A 20,854-nucleotide genomic window follows, 5' to 3' on the forward strand; every position below is an offset into this window, starting at 1 on the left:
TGGCTACCATGATGTGCTAAAAGACATTATACAAGGTTATGCCTGGCTACAGGGTAGTCACACACACATCATGCACTCACTTGCCAGTATTGTGCATACACGTCTTGCCTATGTAAGGGGAACTAGTACAGTGGTATGCAGATGGGGTATGTGCCACAGAACACATACAATTACACTTAGTCTGATTCCACTTCTGAGCTGGGTGACGTCACAGAACTGATTACTTGCAGTGGGGAGGGGGGAAGAGAGAGCTTTAGCAGCTGACAAGGATAAAGGCCAGTGCAAAAGCTGGAATCTCTTTGAATGCAGCCAATCCTGCTGTCATGACAGGATGTAGGCACAAATACACACACAACCACACTCAGCCATTTGCTGACACACACACTCAGGCATTTGCTGAGACACACACACACACATATGCACACAGTTGCCAGTGGTGGGACCAGAACTCCTAGCCTATTTACAGTTCACTATTACAGTACTATGCAGTTACAAGACATGCCACAGAGATTACACATTCCAAGGCAGTCAGAATTCCCTTCTAAGATTGAGGACAACAACAGGGAGACTGACAGTCATGAAGTACATAGCTGTAAACCTGTGTGTTTAAAGTAGGTGTCCATTACAACTAGTATGCACAAACAAGACACATCATCTGCAGGTAGTACAAAGGTAGGCCTGAGAGGTATAGTTGTAGCACAACAGGAACCTGAACTGGAATATGCCCATCTGTGGAATGGGCAACTGCTATCACTATACAGGGTTACAGTGGGTATGCTCATACACTTAGTAGCACAGGGCCGTTTGGGATGCACTATGACTACAACTACACAAGGTTATACTGGGCATGCTCATACACTTGGTAACAAAGGGCTTGTTGGATGCATTGACACAAATTACACAAGGTGGCAGTGGGTATGCTCATACACTTAGTAACACAGGGCTGTTTGGGATGCACTCCAGTTCTAACCACAGAAGGCCACAGTGTGCATACTCATACACTTACATTTACAGAACACGTTGTAATGGACTCCTATTGTAAACACACAGGTGTACAGTTATGTACATCTTACCTGTCAAGGTCTATATCAGAACATTGAAGTATTAAAACTTTGAATATTCTGATATCGAGCACTATTCAGTGAATGCTAAGAATAGCGAAGCTGCAGAACAGCAAATTCTTTCCTCGGGAAAGAATTTGGTTGGCCATTTCTGTGGCTTCACTATTCTTAGACCTGTGGTGGAAAGTTTCGGGTTGGGTTCAGGTAAGTGTGCGATTGTTTGTACGTTAGGGTTAGGAGTGGGTAAAGTGAGTTAGGGATAGGGTGCGGGTTAGCCATGTGTGCGATAGTGACAGACTTCAGGGTTAGGGACAGTTTAAGTGAGTTAGGGTTAGGGCGCGGGTTAGGTGAGTGTGCGATAGTGCCAGACCTTAGGGTTAGGGTTTGGGTTAAGGTAAGTGGGTAGATAGTAGTGTATGTTTAGTTTAGTGTAGTGTTAGATGTAGGAATTTAAGTGTATTTGTGTGGTTGCTGTTTGTTTGATGTGCTTGTGTTGTGTGTATGTGTTACGGAGCAGCAAATTTTTTCTGGAAAAAATTTGCTGTTCTGAATGTTCGATATTTTCATGTTTAGATGTTTTGGGGCCAATGAAATAGCGTTCGCTATTTTCATATTTCGATAATGTGATATAAACGCACCTGTCAGTATATATGCACATCCTACTGGTTTACTACCTGATACCTGTATGTGGCCTGTAAATGATATATGTGTGTCTGTGCTGTGTGATACACATGCATACATGTACATGAAGTACTGACATATATATGTTAAGTATACACAATCATGCAAGTGTGGACGTGACAGACAATAGGTTAACTGGGACACATAGGCGGATGCTACCTACAGCATGTGTCACACACCTTGCTACCCTGAAAGGCATACATTGACAGCAGGTTGTGAACAGTGGCATTATACATGGAACAGTGGCATGTGCAAGCATAATGTGTGAGCCACATTGTGTAATGGTACTGAGGTGCAGGTGTCAAGATGACCTCTCCCAGCTGTGTTTGTAGTTGTCATTATTAGCAGGATTGCTACCCTAAGTATATCTCACATTGGTCATATACACAATTTCTGCTGCTGTCCATCACCTTACATGAGACATTTGCTACCAAGCACATTACTGCCACTCGCAGTGATGTCATGGTATGAGTGGCAACTGCTAGATTAAAACAATGAGCCAATGTCCTGCTGTTATTATGAGGTTGTCCAGTGTCTGTCATTCTGGGCTGTCATGACTGAATGACAAGCCTTCGACACAGATGCATCCATGTTTCACGTGTGTGTGGATAATACCTAAGTTGCATTTACCCATATAGCCGCATTCCAAGGCAAATGTCCTACACACAGAAGTAACACCCTGACACCTGCAAGACAATTGCATTGGATGCTTATGCTAACCAGTGCTAGATGTGTGGCTTTATTAATCCATTTTCTCAATGTAGAACCTACAATGGGGAATACTGACATCTGTGCAGTGAGGAACACCTGGCTGAAGGCTCTGTAGTGCACAATTGCACTACCACCATATAACTCAGATCCAGATATGTGGGCCATAACAGTGGTATGAACCATTCCAGCTTGTGGTGTCCACATATTCATAAAGGCTACTCACATGTAAAGACCACTACTCTGACATAACTCATCACAGATGAGTCATTTACAGGTGACAATGACAAATGCTGCATTCTAGGTTGTATCCTCATATGCATCCACCACCTTGTCCCAAGGCTACCAACACACATTCATATGTGGTATGATATAATATGGTAGACCACCAGATAACCTTCTATTTGTGGACTGTACCTAGGCCTACATCAACTGTGCAAAGTACCCATGTACAGACACAGCTGCATAATGTGTTATGCCATGCAATAATACCACTGTTTGTAACCAGCTCAGTTGTACACATACCAGGGTCCCTCGGATGTTGTCAGCATTAACACAATCGACTGTTGCTGTACACCAGTAAACAACACCCTCATGGTTGGATATGACCTAACTGTACCTGCCCTGGATATGTGCATCCCCACTCATACAACATAAATGACATTACCATAGCTTTCATTATCTTTTCTACATACAGGTGGCTACAGTCATTACAGACATGTACATGGCATATAGCATGCTAACAGTACATAAGGTTTGATATCTATGTTAACAGAGGTAATATTCCCTCACTACTGGTCACCCATGACACCTATCCTATCATACAACACCCCATGTGGCATGTATGTCATTAGACATGTCCACCTAATGCAATGCATACAAACATACCCAAATAACAGGATCATAACACCTACACAAGGCCTGTATTGAAAGACTCAGGGAAATCCAGCTCTGCTCTGTATGTTCCTGAGTAGTCACAGGTGATATGTTCATGACATGTACAGCCATGTGTGGCCACAACTCCTACATATACCCCATGTCAACAATTGCAAGCCATGCATGCTGTGTGCTGTCTGGACATTAGCTTCAGTACCACAATAGCTAGTACGTGCTGGAATGAGATGTTTACAAGCCACAGACCTCGCACATGCTTGAATGAGTGTATTGCCTAGCCTAACTGAGCACATTGCTGGCACTCTTCCAGTAAACATGACGTGTGTGTGTGGCAAAAATGATGTGCTCACTGTTGACCATTACAGTGCCCTGGCTTCACCATGGCACTATCAAGTAACAGTTTGTAGGAGCATGACATGGAATATTGCTGTATGTGTCTTGCTGAAATGTGCTGTTGTCATATATGTACACTTGGCTACTTGGTGAAGGTGGTTGTGTCCTACCAGTACATGCATACAGCATCCATTATGGTGTAATGCTCGGCTATGTTTCACACATGGCATGGGGAAGGTGTGGAATGTATCTTCTTGACCTGCTAGTGCACTTACTGATGTAGACCACATATGTGTGCATGTATTGATGTTTGTGTAGAGTCCATGTGTGTGCAGTGTCTGATGTTTGAAGGTGACTGTTGTCTTAGTAAATCATGCTGTTGTAATACGGTCTCAACATTGCCAACTGTATATGGTGATATGCTGTAAGTACAGTAAGCTGTACATGAGGTATGGACAGATGTTTGGACATGACTACTAAGTGGTGATGCTACTTTGCAGATGAATGATTAATGAGGACAGCCTACTGCTTACAACCACTCCTACAATAACCTGTGTAACTGCTAAGGTCAGGTTTTGTTAATTGAAGTGGAAGACAGACAATGTAGACTGCAGTAAAGGTGACACTGAAGGCAAACCTCTTGACACCTGTAACAGTAATACCTCTCCCTGTGCATATATTGTGCATATATCAGCACGGTTGGCAAAGGAAAGAGTCAGTAAGCCTTATAGTGAATGCGATAGTGCCAAACTTCTGTAATACCTATCATGAGATAGGCAGGTGTTTGATTCACAGTACTGGCACGTGTGGGTGTGTGTGTATCCATATATGTCATGTATGGTTGGGAATACATCCCACATGTTTTCTCTCTCCTGAACACTGTTGTTGACATCAGTACAGAGTAAAGTGTAGAAGGAAAGACATAGGCAGGGGGTTGAACCTCACACATGTCAAGTGTCTGTATGTGTGTGACATAGGTGTATATCTTTGTGAATGCCACAGTGTGTGTGTGTGTGTGTGTGTGTGTGTGTGTGTGTGTGTGTGTGTGTGTGTGTGTGTGTGTGTGTATAGCTGTCCAGTCCCTGGAGTGAGGCTGTATTTTACCATAGTGAAATGTTACACAGACACACACAGACACACGCTACATGCAGGTGATATGGCATTCAGCTTAGACAATTATAGTGGTAGTTATCATACAACCCTGAGTTGCACACAACAGCATGCATGTGTTATAGCAGATGGCATGCACCTTACACAATTATAGTAGTGGTTAGCATACATACCTGTGTTGCACCATTTGTGTTAGTAGCCTATGCCCCATACCTGCACCACAATGCATTCACTTTGCACCGTTGCACCACACTGCCATAGTGTGTGCAACATACACCACATGTTAACAGACTTTCGCTGACCTTTGTACATCTTCCACTGATGCTTTGTGTTGGCCACCACCTCTATGTGTGAGGACAGTGAGGACATGAGCAGAAGGGTATGTCGACTGAATACTATGTTTGCCTGAGCCCTAGCTTGCATATCTCCCCCAAAGCAGTGCATGTCTGTTCAACATTATTCCGCCTACCCCTGAGCTGAGTGTACAGACATTGTGCATGTGGCTGTACACACATGTTTGACATGGCTGTCCCTACTTTGCAATGGTGCCGCAGACCAGCACAGGTTTACAGTACACCGGCATGATGTGTAGCGTTTGACCTTGCCAATCACATGTAGTATGACATGTCTTCTGCTGACGTGTTGAATGACATGCATACATGTGTAACACAATGGTGTCCTTTTCAATCTACAGTACGGTAATGGTGTCCCAATGCAGGGACGTGTTATACTAACATGGGCCTTCAGCTGACACAATGTTGTCTGTCCGCCCTACAAATATGCAGTGGCATACTGCACATTGAGCTGATGTGCATAGCCATTGCAGGGTATCATGTGGCTTCACAATTGCTATACATTGTGAGCTACTGACACAGTTCATAGCCATGACTATGTTCACATACAATACATATCTAATGTGGAATGTGACCCACGTCACTGAGGAATATACACACTAAACCCTAATGTGGAATGTGTGACACAGATCACAGAAGGGTATACGGATAACACCCCTGCACATCTGCAACCATATTACTGATGTCTGGCAACTATGCACACACATGGCTAACTTAGCAGTACTCTATGTCCCACATTCCATCTGTGTACCTCACACACATGAGGAGCAGGCATGACAGTGATGTCTGACACCAGCAAGGTGAATGTACTGTATCTGTGGCCTGATCTGGTTGCATGTGTATGTTGTGCAACACATGTATGTATTTGGATATTGTATAGGTGAATGCTTTCATGTCGTGAAACACTCAAGATGTTCAAAACATGTTATGTGGTGGTTTCATGTTATGCCTACACAAGCTGTACACAGGCCTGTATGATGTTTAGTGTTTCACATCTGCAATATCACCATTACACAAAGGCCATAGTTGTATTGTGTCGAGCCAATGTACAAATGGGTGTACACACATGTACATCACTTCTACTGTGTGTGTTGCTTCATGTCTCTGGCCATCCTCCATGGCCATGTGTACACATGTTCTGTCCAATGGTTGTGATGGCCATCTTATTTCACATGTCAGTGTTATCCCATATGACATATACCCATAGATGTCATATGCTCCACTGAGGACAGGGTTATGCAGGCAAAGGGTGGTATGTATGGGATGTAAGACATCATGTTTTGCAGGATAGTTGAGCAGTGTTGCAGTCAGCCCACTACATGTCATGGATATGTCAGATAGCACATGACATTGTGTGACATTCATAGCAAGGGTATAATCCACAAGGGTATATAATGTGGGTCAGTCATACTCCAGCTCCAACACATTTAGAATGTGTGCACATGTACAGTACTGTTTGTATTCCCAGCATGTGTAATGCTAATATGTAGTACCTGTCCCTACAGTGAAACACACCTCCACCATTGTATTCACAGTTGTCCACACATCTGGCAATGACAGTTTAGAAGGTTTAGTGTAGGTGTTTCATATAGTCTTCAATTGTTTCACATGGGTAACCACTGTGATGCATTGCAGGTCTGACCAGTGTCTATTAACAGGACCACCATACATTATGTGTACGTGTGTTATAGCAGATAGCATGCAATTAATATGATCCATGCATTATCAAGCCTGGTAAATAATAATAACAATCTCACCCGACACAGGCTGCTGTTGCTGCAAAATGCCAGAGGTACCTAAACAGAAGTGTCACAGCAGTAAGATCATTATCCACACCTGTGTGATAGCTACAGGGTGCAATGTCCATGTTAGCACATAAGCCAGTACAATACACTATACTATGGAGTATGCACATCTCTGCATACATAGAGTAGCAGACTATAGTATGTGGCATGTGTGCATACATGCCTTGCATATGATGTTACATTACATATTGTACAGTAACACATGTAACTATGTGACATATAGTTGTGTTATATGTGCAGTACTGACTTACCAGGCAACTCCAGGCTTGGTGGTTGAGAGACACCCACCTCCACAATACCAGCTAAAGTTTGTGGATGGAGGTCTGCAGGTGTCCCCAGGTTGGCCAGTAGCTCCTCGGTATGTGTGATTGGGGGCTGCATGAGTGGCCCCCCACCTGCTGCACCTTGTTCCCTGGCAATTGCATTAGCACGCTGTTTCACCCATCTTATGAGGTCAGTGCAGTGTCAGCACACCTGCTGATAGGTGCAATTGTGACGGCCAACATCATTTACCCTCCTGCGGAGTTCCTCCCGCAGGGCATCCTGCTGCTGTGCATCCTGTGGCACATTGCTGAAGAGTGTTGTATGGTTGTCGAGGAGGTATGGGACGAGGACCTCGTCCTCCAAGCAGCTGTATGCTGGCAGCTTGCTACATGGCATATCTGGAAGACATAATGATGGAGACAGGTCACAGTAACTCACAGAGAAGTACAGAAATACAGCTGAACATACATGTGTATCACATTTATTAAGATTACAAATAAGTCTTTGCAAATCTACATGACACTAACACCACTGACGTATAAATCACACACATTTGACACTTACTGGTGATGTGATGTTATCACCATATATGTGTGTGTCATGTGATGACATTGCTCATACTCCATGTGGATGTTGTCTTGACGTGGGTATGTCTGTTTGCCTGTACTGGTGTCTTTACCTATCAGCACATGCCTGGATGTGTTCACATTAATGCAATCAACCTTAGTGCTGTGTATATGTCACATATATAGTCATACATAGCCATTAGGGACATGACCTATGACCCTGCAGACTTGCAAGCATGTATGTGTTTTGCCATATACATCTACATGGCACTGTACAGCTGTGTAGCATCCTGCCATGTATTGCCTGTGTTTCACATTTGTAACACATGGGACAATAGCTAGCCTGATGATATTTGCAGGGTTGGCTATCAACTATAGTATGTTTGGGCATACTGATCTAGTAAGCTATATGCCCTGTGCCATTTATGAGCCTAGGCAGACAGGTTACCTAGCTGCAGGCAACAGACAGGTAAGTTTCAGCGGCCAGTTCAAGCAGTGCCACAGAACTGATCCACAGGATTACTGATATATTTGGCATGCGGTCATCACACCATGTCACAGAGTGATGTGCAGCTTCGCTGGACAGGGATGCATAGTATGGCAAGAGTATGTTAAGTGTATGGGACAGAGATCTGTCAGGCATGTTGTGATCCTTGTACTAGAAAGGTGGATGTCCATGAAGTATGTGTTTATTTGGGATCAGGATGTGTTAAGTGCAGCATGTCCAACACCTCTGGGTTGGACATGGCTTTATTCAGGGTAGGCTGCATGCTACATAGTGCAGCTAGGGATTGGGAAGGGCAGTGTAGGCCTTCTACACATGGGCAATAACCCTTAAAGGAAATATGTCATCTATTATGTGTCAAATGAGTGTTTAGTATGGCTGAGCAATTATCTCTCTATTCCTGCATGGCACCCTGTCATGATTAGGGGTGCCACATATGACTACCTGACTGGTGTGGTGAAGTAACTATCAAAGGAAAGACTACTGTCCAGCTGCATCCCATACACACACAGTTGCCATTATGTTGACCACTGCCTAGGTGGTAGTTCATGGGTAGAGGGTTTTTAACATAGGGGATGACAATGCAGTACTTAGCTGTCAGATTGTGGCCATACATCACACGCCACACATCTGACACACAAAGGCCCTTTTGTATGTTGAACGCAGCACACATTGAGTCAACTGTTGCTCCTAGTTCATAGTCATTTGCAAACATCAATAGGCTGATGCCTTCTGTGTTAGTCTGTGTGGTATCAATAACAAAGAGGGAGAGTACCAGGAATGAACCCTGTATTACTGTGGCTGGCACTAGTTTGATGTGCATGTATTAGTCAGACACTTTCTGTAGTGTTGGTTCTGCCAGCAGTCCAGTTGCCAACCACTCCTGTGACATAGGAATATACACCTAGTTTACTGAGTGTAGCTGGAACACAGTATGGGTGATGGTGTCCTACGACCTGGCAAGGTCATGATATGCAATGTAAATGAACCCTACTGCCATCTACATCTGTACTGAGTACATCAAATATGTTGATCACGGTTCATGGCCTTAGAGACCAGACTCAGCAGGGTAGTTGTGCACTATTTCCCATTATCATTGGTGTCTCCCCCTTTGTGGGGTGTGATAACTGTTGCTGTGCACCATTTGGTCTGTACACAGCCTGACATGGAGCTATGATTGAACATGATGTGTATGTGGATAGCTGATTGTTCTTACATTTGTGTAGGATACACCCTGGGATGTTGACAGGTCCCATGAAATCTGTATGTATGGCTTTAGAGATTGCAGCTTGTACCTGCATAGTTGTTATTACAGGGGCCCTGTAGTGTACATGGATATATTACTAAGTGTACCTGTTGGGGGGATGTGGGAGTGGGTTTAAGTTCTCCAAGACCCTATCTGGATGAAAAGGTGCTATTTCTGTAGGTGCAGTACTTCCTATGCCACAGTGCTGTGCAGCACGGCAGGTCTTGGCATTGCCATTACAATTAATGACACAGCTATAGAATGCTCTGTGCTTGGCCTCATAATATGTGGCTGATTAGTTTCACAGTAGCTTTGTGTGGTTTTATATGGTGTATCTGCATCTTACTGAGGCTGACCAGGGATCACCTACACTCATGTGTGTTCACTCTTGCAACAGTTACTACCTTCTGTGGTACAGTTTAAAGCATGGTACCAACAGTTTGCCTTCTTGTATGTGTTTGGTTGAATCCTGGTTCTGTTTCAGTGGCACAATCATTGCACGTATCTGACTGCTTAAGGTTCATTTGTGTAGGATTCAGCATTTGCACATGCATTGTCTATCTGCATGGGTGCCATGACAGTCACCACTCTGCTGTTAGGAAACATAACATTGACATTGGAGACTGACTATGTGTAGCATACTGTTAGCCCTGTTTGTGTGACTACTGTGATCCAGGTCATTGGGGTTGATGGAATCCAACATGCATTGAGCGCAGGTGTTGGTACACGAGGAGTCTTCCCAGTTCATAATGGAATAGTTGAGAGTAGCCATTATTATGGTTTTCTGTCGCAGACCTAATCTTCCCCATTACAGCACATTATGACAGTTGGGAAATCCATGGCATGGTGGGTGATCTGTCGCAAGGTGCAATTTGAATTCCACTTTGGCACAAAGGTAGTTGCTCAGCATAATGCATCTGAAGTTATGCAAGTGCAACTAGCGTGGGGTGCACATATCCTTCAGGAATATGGATACACCTGCGGCCCAAGTGTTCCAATAAAGGATAATGGGCAAGAGGTGAGGTATGTGTTATAACATGGTCATGCAGGTGTGCTGCTCGGAATGTTGAAATATGTCTCAGCCACTGCACAGATATGTTCTCCATGTTAGGGATTGACATATGTGTGTCCATATAGTGTTTCTGACATGCATCATTGTGTAACAAGACCCGCAATTTATTGCTTGGCTGTCCCTGTAACAGCAGTGGACCTTCACTTGAACTGTGCATGATGAAGGCACTATAGGGGAAGCATGAGCCCTAGGAAGTATCCAGATTCCCAGGAGTGACAGGTGCAGGCCCTGTCTGACAAAGCATCATGGTCTGTCAGCCATGTTATCCCAGGCAGACAGATACTGGATACCCTTTGACTTGCACCACTACACTAGACAATTGTGGAATGCAATCCTTTTGTCCCTGTACTGCAGTATCATTCTGGCCAATGGCAGAATGCTACCCAGGCCTTGGGACATACCTGCATGGTCTACAAGACCTGACAGGTTCTACATGTGTTTCCATGCACTCCAGGCTACTGCATCACAGGTCCTGCACAACAACATGGAATATGCCAGAGCCATGTGTATAGTTCAAAAGGTGGTCTGAGTGTATGGGTATGTGGCTAATTATGGCAGACAGGCAGCTGACAATACGTATGCCCTCATATAGGTCAACATAGTGCTAGAGTTTGCATTCACAAATGAGTACTGTTGGACATGTTTCCAGCCACGTGTTTTGAGGTGTGGCACACTTATGAAACTATGTCACACAGTTTGTGTATTTCGGTGTCTGTCTCTTCCAGCTTGGGAGGTCACTTGTTTGGCCAGATACTTAGAAGCGTCTGAATGTGTGTGATTTCTGGTAGTGTGTGTGGGTGTCCTTACTGTGTTCTGGTAAGGGTATGTGTCGGTTGTGATGATGAGATGCATGTGTTAACCTACACCTCATGACTGTCCAGTCCAGGCTGCCTTCTAGCTTAACCCTGTAGCTGCATCCCAAACAATATGTGGGGCATGGTGTTAGGTGGGATTGGCAGTGTACATGGTGTTAAGATTGCATTCCCCCAGGATGGCCACATACACAAGGCTGACATTAGTAAACACCAGTAGCTGACTAGTGGACATGCCTGTATGAGCATTTTCAGTACTACAAGTACCAAGTACTGTATTTAGTTTACATATTGCTTATGAAGATGTTTCAGACAGTGATGCTCACATGTAAATATTTGTGTTATGGACGTAACAACACTGGCTATTATGGAAACATTGTAGCTACCTTTAGCAGCAATCCTCCTCTGAGGAGCACATCATATCCTGTTAGTTGATTACAGATGATGCAAGTGTCTACAGGTCGTTTTCCTTCTCTGGGTATATACTCACATATCCAGCAGGACCATGAGCTCTGTTGGGCACAGACACCTACTCTCCAAACAGAGTCATGTATCAATAGACTCTGATGCCACTATCAACATGATCAGGATATAATCAGATAGTGTAAGCCATCACTTATGAAGCAGCTATTACACATGAGCAGCTGTCTCCTACATCTTACACTCCTACTGTTATACTGGAGTTAAAGATGATATGCAACCTGTTTCATTACCAGTACTATGCACTACCTTACATACAGTATGTGCAAGCGGCTGTTAGGTTGGCAATGAGAAGTTAGGCTACACAAACCTGGTAGTTCAACCAGTGTGTCTCTACTCTCAATATCCACTCTATGTAGGTGTGCATATAGCCATTTGGCCCAGCCCTGTAACAAGGGTCACTATACGTTTGCATAACATGTACACATGCACAGCTGTTATTGCTTGCAAATGATACCAGAGAGGACCAGCCCTGTAACAAGGGTCACTACACATTTGCATAACATGTACACATGCACAGCTGTTATTGCTTGAAAATGATACTAGAGAGGTCCAGCCCTGTAACAAGGGTCACTACACATTTGCATAACAGGTACACATGCACAGCTGTTATTGCTTGCAAACGATACTAGAGAGGTCCAGCCCTGTAACAAGGGTCACTACACATTTGCATAACATGTACACATGCATAGCTGTTATTGCTTGCAAACAATACTAGAGAGGTGGATATTACATGTGTTATGTGCATGGATAGTTACCTAGCTCTTCCAATTATCTTTGCTATCATGCTGCTAAACTGTCAGATGAATGCAAATGATATGTATCCTGTTATTGAGTAGACATAACTACTGTTTGCATAACATAACAGAACTGCTATGTAGAATGGAATACAGATCTGCCTAAAATACTGTACATTACACAGTTATTGGCACACAATGCACACCATATTTGCACGGTAAGCCCACCTTTGACATGTTCATCTTACTTATACACCCATACATATGTCGACTGTTACAATATATCGACATATACTATCCCTTGTTATAGCACATACTTGTTGGACCAATCCTGACACTGACAGTGACTGGAAGCAAATTTGTGAGTTCCAAGCCCATATTATCCCTTGTGGTATACGCAGAGTTTGCCTTGTGACCTACAGCATTACACACATAGAATACTACAAGTATTACTAATGTTCAACAATACATCGCTACAAGATAGCTATTTCCACTATATGCATTGATTACACTGTAATTCTTACAGAACAGGTACTACATACACAGACATACTACATGTTATACATACCTTCTTAGTATATGGAGGTGTTATTGACTAGTATAATACTAATTTTCAGTTCGTCTTTCAGTGTTTTGTACTGTCCTACAGGTAGATACAGATGGTTTGAATGTGTGACAAGGCAACCTTTTATAGTTACAGATCAGTAACATGTGCTATCCCGATAACCAATTGGTGTTCCTAAGTAGCTAATTACATGCACATCAGCTGCGCTGCTACTGCCTTAGCCAATACCATGTCAACAGTGGAGTATAATTGAGTACTCCACTTGGGCGTTGCCACTTTGCCTTACTTGTGAGGAAGACAGCCTGGAAGTGTTGTTTGGAATCTATTGCAACAGCTGTATGGAGATGAACAGTAATATATTGTGTGTAATGCCTAGAGGATTTGGTTTAAATGTGAGTACTGCTGTTATATTTCTGAACATTGCTACTTGTACAGGGTTTGTCTGTACCTTATACTTCTGCATATGTTTCAGTCTGGCCAGGTTGTTTGACCAGCTCAAGGCTGCATAGCTATGCATATAATGTTAGGGGGTTTACAGTGTGCTTAACAGACATATTTAGTTTGGTGTTACTGTGTATCACACTGTGCTGATAATCAGTACTCGATAACACTTCCTGGCATACAAACGTTTCAACCCTCTGAAACAGGATTAGTTCATACAAACCCTGTTATATCAGCAGCTGTTCAATTGTATAACAACAACTATTTCACATAGGGCCGTGTTAGTGTGTCCAGGTATGTTAAGGTTTCAGCAGATGTTGTACAGTAGTTGAATAATTGGTTATGGTATGACAGTATGTATTGATGTAATTATTTTGGTTGTGGGGTAGATGGTGGGTGTACATAGCACATGCAGATGTGTAGGAGCCCCTTTTATACAATGTCTATATGTGTGTGGGTGTTCTTTCCCTATGTGAACACCTATCCCTTAGTGGACTAATACTATGGTAATTGCAGGCTGATTTATTAAGGCACTGTTAAATGCTTCCTGTATAGCATGTAGGTACTGTTAGTCCTTGAATCCTTTTGGCAATACATCGGAATGTAATAAAGTTTTGCAAAATGAAAGCTGTCTGTGCATTTCTGTCATTGATATTAGCAGTCATTGCAGTTTTGTTGGTGACTGTGTCCATAGAACATATTTGTAATAGTGTATTGGCATATATTCTTCATATGTTATGTTCATATTGTTTTGCGGGCGGAATGTGTGATTGCTGTGGTCCATGTTATACTCAGATATGAACACTTTGGATGCTGTCTACACACATGTATGTATGTGTATATATATATATATATATATATATATATATATATATATATATATATATATATGTGTGTGTGTGTGTGTGTGTGTGTGTGTGTGTATATGTATAGAGATATATATATTATTGCATAAGTTTATCTTTACCTCCATAGACGTGTAGATGTTTTTAACCTATCTATATATCTACATGTATATGTAGATCTGTATATATCAACATGTCTCTATGTAGCTCTCTCTCTATATCTATATATCTATATATCTATGTATGAGCATACACCTTTCATTGGGTACATGGCGGGTTGTCCTATTTCAACACATTCCTCCCTTTTGTGTTTTAACCTGTCTGCATACACAACTGGGATAGGTTCTTCCCAGGTAGCTTAGTGTCAGGTTACTCTGAGGATGGAGTACATGGTTGCAGGTTCTAATCCTGAAAGGTGTTATTATTTTACCTGTCAGAGTACGCACTGGTAGGGAAAGTGTGAATAATGCACATTTAAGTTGTTGAAAGCAGGTTTGCCCATGGTCTGCGCGGCATTAAGCTAAGGTTAAACTTGTGAAGCGCTTCTCTGTTTACTGTGTTTCAGCGCTGCTTACCATCATGCAAACCCATGGAAACCTGCTTACAACTGCTTAAGAGTGCTTTAATCCACCTGCATCCAACAACCCTTATTCTGGCCCTCAAAATAACTTAACAGCCCTTGCAGGTCTTGAACCCAGAACCCTGAACACCACAGTCACTGATTTCACCACTGAGGCATCTGAGATATGTACAAATGTTATGGTGTTTAGAATATACATTTTACTACAGGCATTCCTCACTACTGAAAACAAATGTGACAGTCACTTGGTGTACATATGTCTGATACATGTTAATGTTCATATGTTTGTGAAATTAGGTGTTGCAATGTGACATGACAGGGTGTATTATGAATGAGAAAGTTTCTTGTTTTGTGTCCTTTTTATATTGTCCCCATACTCTATGTATACCCCTCCAGTTCACTTACTGAACATCCGACCCAGGCCCTCCTTGATGCATGATTTCCTTACCCATCATTCCTCCCCACCTCGATCTTCACATACACAACAACCATCGCTTCTATGGTGAGTTAGGTTAATATTAATAGTTATAATACCAAAACTGCATGTGTTTTGTGTACACTCGAATTTCTTTGGAGTGCTTCTGTGTCACGAAGTGTGTTCATAGATGTTTATATCTATGGCTATTGATGTAACTGTATAATATATATATATATATATATATATATATATATATATATATATATATATATATAGATAGATATATATATATATATATATGTGCAAACATCACTGACACACACACACACACACACACACACACACACACACACACACACATATATATATATATATATATATATATATATATATATATATATATATATATTTCATATTAATTTGTAACAGTAATACATATGTAGACTGAAATGTCTTGGTTCACAAACTACAGTAAATTACAATGTACTGCACATATGTACACAAAGTGACTGTCCCATTTGTGATCATGACAGTGGAATGCATATGGTATAACGTGTAGTCTCAAGACTGTGAAGCATATATACACCTCAGATGGCTTAGTGGTAAGTCCCATGACTATAGTGTGCATGGTCCAGGGTTTAACACCTGCGATGCTTTATAAATGTTTTTTACTCCAGAATAAGGCTCATTTAAGCAGTTGTATGCATGTTTAAAAGTGTTTGTGTGACATTAAAGCAGAGGATAAACACAGTTAAACAAACTTTGTAACGTATAACCTATGCATGCAAACATGGCCACATCCGCTAACTACTCAGGATATATACATGTCAGTGAAGTAACATCTCACTATGAGATGACATAACATTACATTCTCTGTTGACTGTACTTTCCAGCACACATGGGTTTATATGGGTGTTTTGAATGTTTATTATACAGACGATTGTTACCTATATATGCAAGCTGTGGTTAAGGTATACTTTTGAACATGATAAACATCCCTGCCTTTATTAGGATTGGGACCTCGAATGCACAGATACTATGCAGATCCTGTAACCATTACACTGTTGACATTAATGTTGCTTCCTCCTATTTCCTATTTAGATGATTTATATGTGTAGGCTAGGCTAAGCAAAGGGCGGAGGCCCCCAAACCCACTGATCTTCACTTACTCTTGAAATAACAACATATAACAAAAGTACTGTGAGACAATACATTACATTCCTAACTACATTAGGAATAGCCCCTCACTGACACACTTCAAGGGAAACCTTGTTGTGTGAATGGGTAACAGAATATACACCCCTGGGATCATGTGTCCCAGAACCATATAGCCAAGGGGTGGGAGAGCCTGTCCAATGTGATAGCTGCGAGACCTGTTGGGGAAATTCAATGGTGTTGAATTGTCAGATTAACATGCCCTCTTTAGATCACTAAGTGCCCCTATCACCCTCCACAACCCCAGTCAACAGCTTCCAGAAAATATGTCTGGAATTGCTTCATTGGCTATGCTTGACAGAGGCTCAGTTACTTCATCAATGGAGCGGAGAAAGCCAACACACTGTAGCTATGCTTCTACTTGCCCTTAGGCAGATAGGTAGTAGACTATCTGTGAACCTCTAAAGTGCAGGCCATCACAGCCATAAAATGTGAATAAACAGACCTTCAGATTATAATATACAGTGAGAAACCACCATGTAGTCAGGAAACAGTTAAGTATAGCAAGAACATGCAGAACACTGATACTTAGTCACTTCAAAAGCCTATCTTGGAAGCTAGAAGACTTGCTTAAGTTTAAGGCTTTCTATTGCTTATCAGTAGGTTACCTACAGAATAGATGAAAAACAAGCATAGATGGGGAACATGCATGCAACAATACCATACCGGCCTATGTGTCAGCCTTAGGCTTTGGAATACTGGCCAAGGCTATTGGCACCCCCAAGGTGCCTTATTTAGGAGAGTCTTGAAGGTGAATACCAGTGCCATAAACAGCACAATAGCAGAATCAATGAGGGTTATGCTACTCAACACCAGGGTTGTGATCACAACATGCATGCACTCACAGCACTCCTCAGGATGGACAACATCAACATCGGTGCAGTAACTGAGATCTGTCTTAAGACTCCTGAGAGCACACCAGCACTACCAGACTACAACCCATACCACACATTTCAGCCACAGAACATGGACTGATGCAGACATGGAGGGGGTGTATCCATATTCATCAGGGATACCTACACCTCCAGGTTAGTGGGGCAGCATGATACCTCTAATGTCATCCATGTGCAGTTAACACCAGCCACAACTGCAATGTAAACTGTGGCCTGCTACGGATCACCCTCCATGATCCAGGACCAACACTCCACCTACCTGGAGACAGTGGAGAATGTGACAGTCCTAATGCACACCCTGGCATTGGTCAATGTCAACTACCATACCATTAACTGGGAAACTGACTCCAGTACTCACTTCCAGGCCCAGCGCTTCCTGGAATTTATCACCTCATATGCCCTGTATCAGGTAGTAACCTCCCTAACGAGGGGTGGAAACATACTTGAAGTGGTCATCACCAACATGGGCAACAGGTGCACCACAGTGGAGGTTAACTGGTCACTGGTTAGATCTGACCATGAACTATTCACTATTTCCACACCCAAGCATCTCCCCCACCCATGGATACCACAGTTTATACCTTTCCTACAGCTGAATTTACACTACTAGTGACACGGGTGGAGGGGGGTTCACAGTCCCCATGTTAAGGGAAACACTGCTCAAGATACAGAAATATTTACAAATGCAGTCTATAAGCACCTACATGGATGTATGGATCGTGCCATCACTGGTAAACCAAGACTCACTCCTCCTAGATAAGGACACCAGTCTGGTGGACCTCTGCAATAAACAGGCTATACTACAAAAGTAGGACAGTGTTCCAGACAAACAGCAAATCCCACGAAGGGCAGGCATCCGTGACCACTATTACTATGATATGTAGGTCCCTCATGACATCATCCATGGCTAACATCAGCAGGAAAATATGCAAGGATTCGAAAGATAACCACAAAGCCTTCTTTGGTTATGTCAAGGATCTAAGTGGTGACACACAGATTTGTATTGTGCCATTGAAATATAGCACAAAATATGCTTACCCTACTGATATCACTAACATCCTTGCAGATACATTCAGTGCATACTTCATCCCCTACAAAGCCCACAACACTACCCGAAAGGTACAGTATCCCACACATCAGAGACACACAGGTGGAAATGGCCCTCTCTAACAGCAGAACACAGCTTCAATGGAGGCAGATGTTGTCCCAGACTGCATCTTGCAAATTGTACAAAACAGCCTGACCCCCCCGCCTAATTAAGCTTTCCAACCTCAGTCTCTCCACAGGCTACATGCCCATACAATGGCGCGTGGCAACAGTTATTCCACTCCATCAAGGTGGAATCACAACTGACCATGGTAACTACCACCCCATAAGCCTGACTAGCCTGGTCTGCAATGGTATGGATCGCATCCTCATGGCACTCATTAACAGACATTGGTAACCTCCGAACACGTGACCCAACCCAGGTCAGCTTGGTTGAGTGCAGTTCATGCCTACCAAACCTGTTTGATGTCTTACATACAGTCACAAAGATGATAGATGACAGGGGAGATGGTTCACACATACTACCTGGACCTCGCCAAGGCTTTTGACACTATGCCCCACTCAGGTATTATTGATAAACACACCAGCCTGTACATTCACCCATACATCACAGGTTGGGTTGCCAATGGGCTTACACACAGAACCCACATGGTACAACTAGCGGTCTCCAGGTCCAACTCTTGACCAGTCACAACCGGTGTCCCATAGGACTCAGTCCTGGGAGCCCTACTGTTTGGCATATACTTCTCAGATTTACAGGCAAACACAGGTGGACTACGGCAGACCATGTTTGCCAATGACTGCTAACTGGGAGCCATGATTGATAGTCCAGCTGACACAGACATCCCTCAAGGGGCCTCACAAAGACCGTCACAGGGTGTCAACATCACAGCCTCCAGCCAAGTGCCCCTAACTGCATGGTCATTCCATTGTGGAATATTAAGCACCCACATATTAACACATAAGTGGCAGTCACTTTAATACGAATGAGGTAATGGGGTATCTGGAGATTAAGGTAGATAGTGATCTCCCCTTTGAAACTCATATCTCCGCAGTAGTTAGGACATCCTTCTATGTAGGCCATCTAATTACTAAAGGATTCCCATCTAGACATACTGGGGTTATAGTGCCCCTTTACTCATCACTCATCAGTCCCATCATAGGGTATAATAACCCATTTGGGATGTACCTCAGAAGACACTTCCAACAGCTGGGAGGTCCAAGAATGTACCTCACCAAGGGGAATACTGGTCTCCAACATATGGCCTATGCAGCCAGACTGAATAAACTCATGCTTTACTTAGTGGCATCTTGTTTACCCAGAGATGATCTCCACTGGCCAACACACCCATGTCGAACTCAGGCTTAATGGATATGCTCCACCTATGGGAATCCATGCCACAGTGAGCCACACACTGTAGTGAGCTGAACCTTGCCACAACAATAACTGGAAGATGCTGGAGGGACAGATTCCTGTCACAGACACTCCCCATACTTTGGAACTACATCCCTAACTACATTATACAGAGCCCCTCACTAACACTCTGCAAGAAAAACCTTGAAGAGTGGATAGGGAACAGTAGATGCACCCCAGGGATCCCGCCATTGGTTCTGCTCCACAAAAGGATAGTTAATGAATCAATGGGGTGGCAAAAGCTGACACATTTTGTCTGGGCTTATGAATGGCCTCAGGCAGTCGGCCAAGTACCTACCTATGAATCAATAGAGACAGTATCAGCACATGCTGATAGCTTAATTTACTGTTCGGGTGTTGACTTACCTTGTGCCAATGGCAGTTGTGTTGCAATAGTTGAGGGCTGCCTATGTTGGATGCACACAGTAGACAATTTACAGGTAGTCTTGTGTGTGTGCCATCCATTTTACTGTGTGTGGAGGTGGAGAAAGGTGTTAGTCCCTAGGTGCCTACACTGTCAGTGTGTGTGCTATATGTTCCCTCTTTGCCAAGGCATGGGCATACTGGGCATGCCTCCATCTGCCTACTGGGGCTGGCTCAGGGTGTTCGTGGTCTGAGTACCTCTGTGCCTGTGGGGTCCTTGGAAATGGTGGTGGGCTGTGAGGGCCTTCACCATTCTGTCCCTGCTGCAACTGTTTCCACAGGACCATATTGTGTAGCATGGCACATACTATGAAGATGTGGGCACACGTGCCTGGAGAGTACTGCAAGGTTCCACCAGATATGTCCAAGCAACAGAACCATGATTT

The sequence above is a fragment of the Protopterus annectens genome, chromosome 9.part0, assembly GCF_019279795.1.
Source record: "Protopterus annectens isolate FY-2018-M chromosome 9.part0, PAN1.0, whole genome shotgun sequence".
NCBI classification, from domain to species: Eukaryota; Metazoa; Chordata; order Ceratodontiformes; family Protopteridae; genus Protopterus; species Protopterus annectens.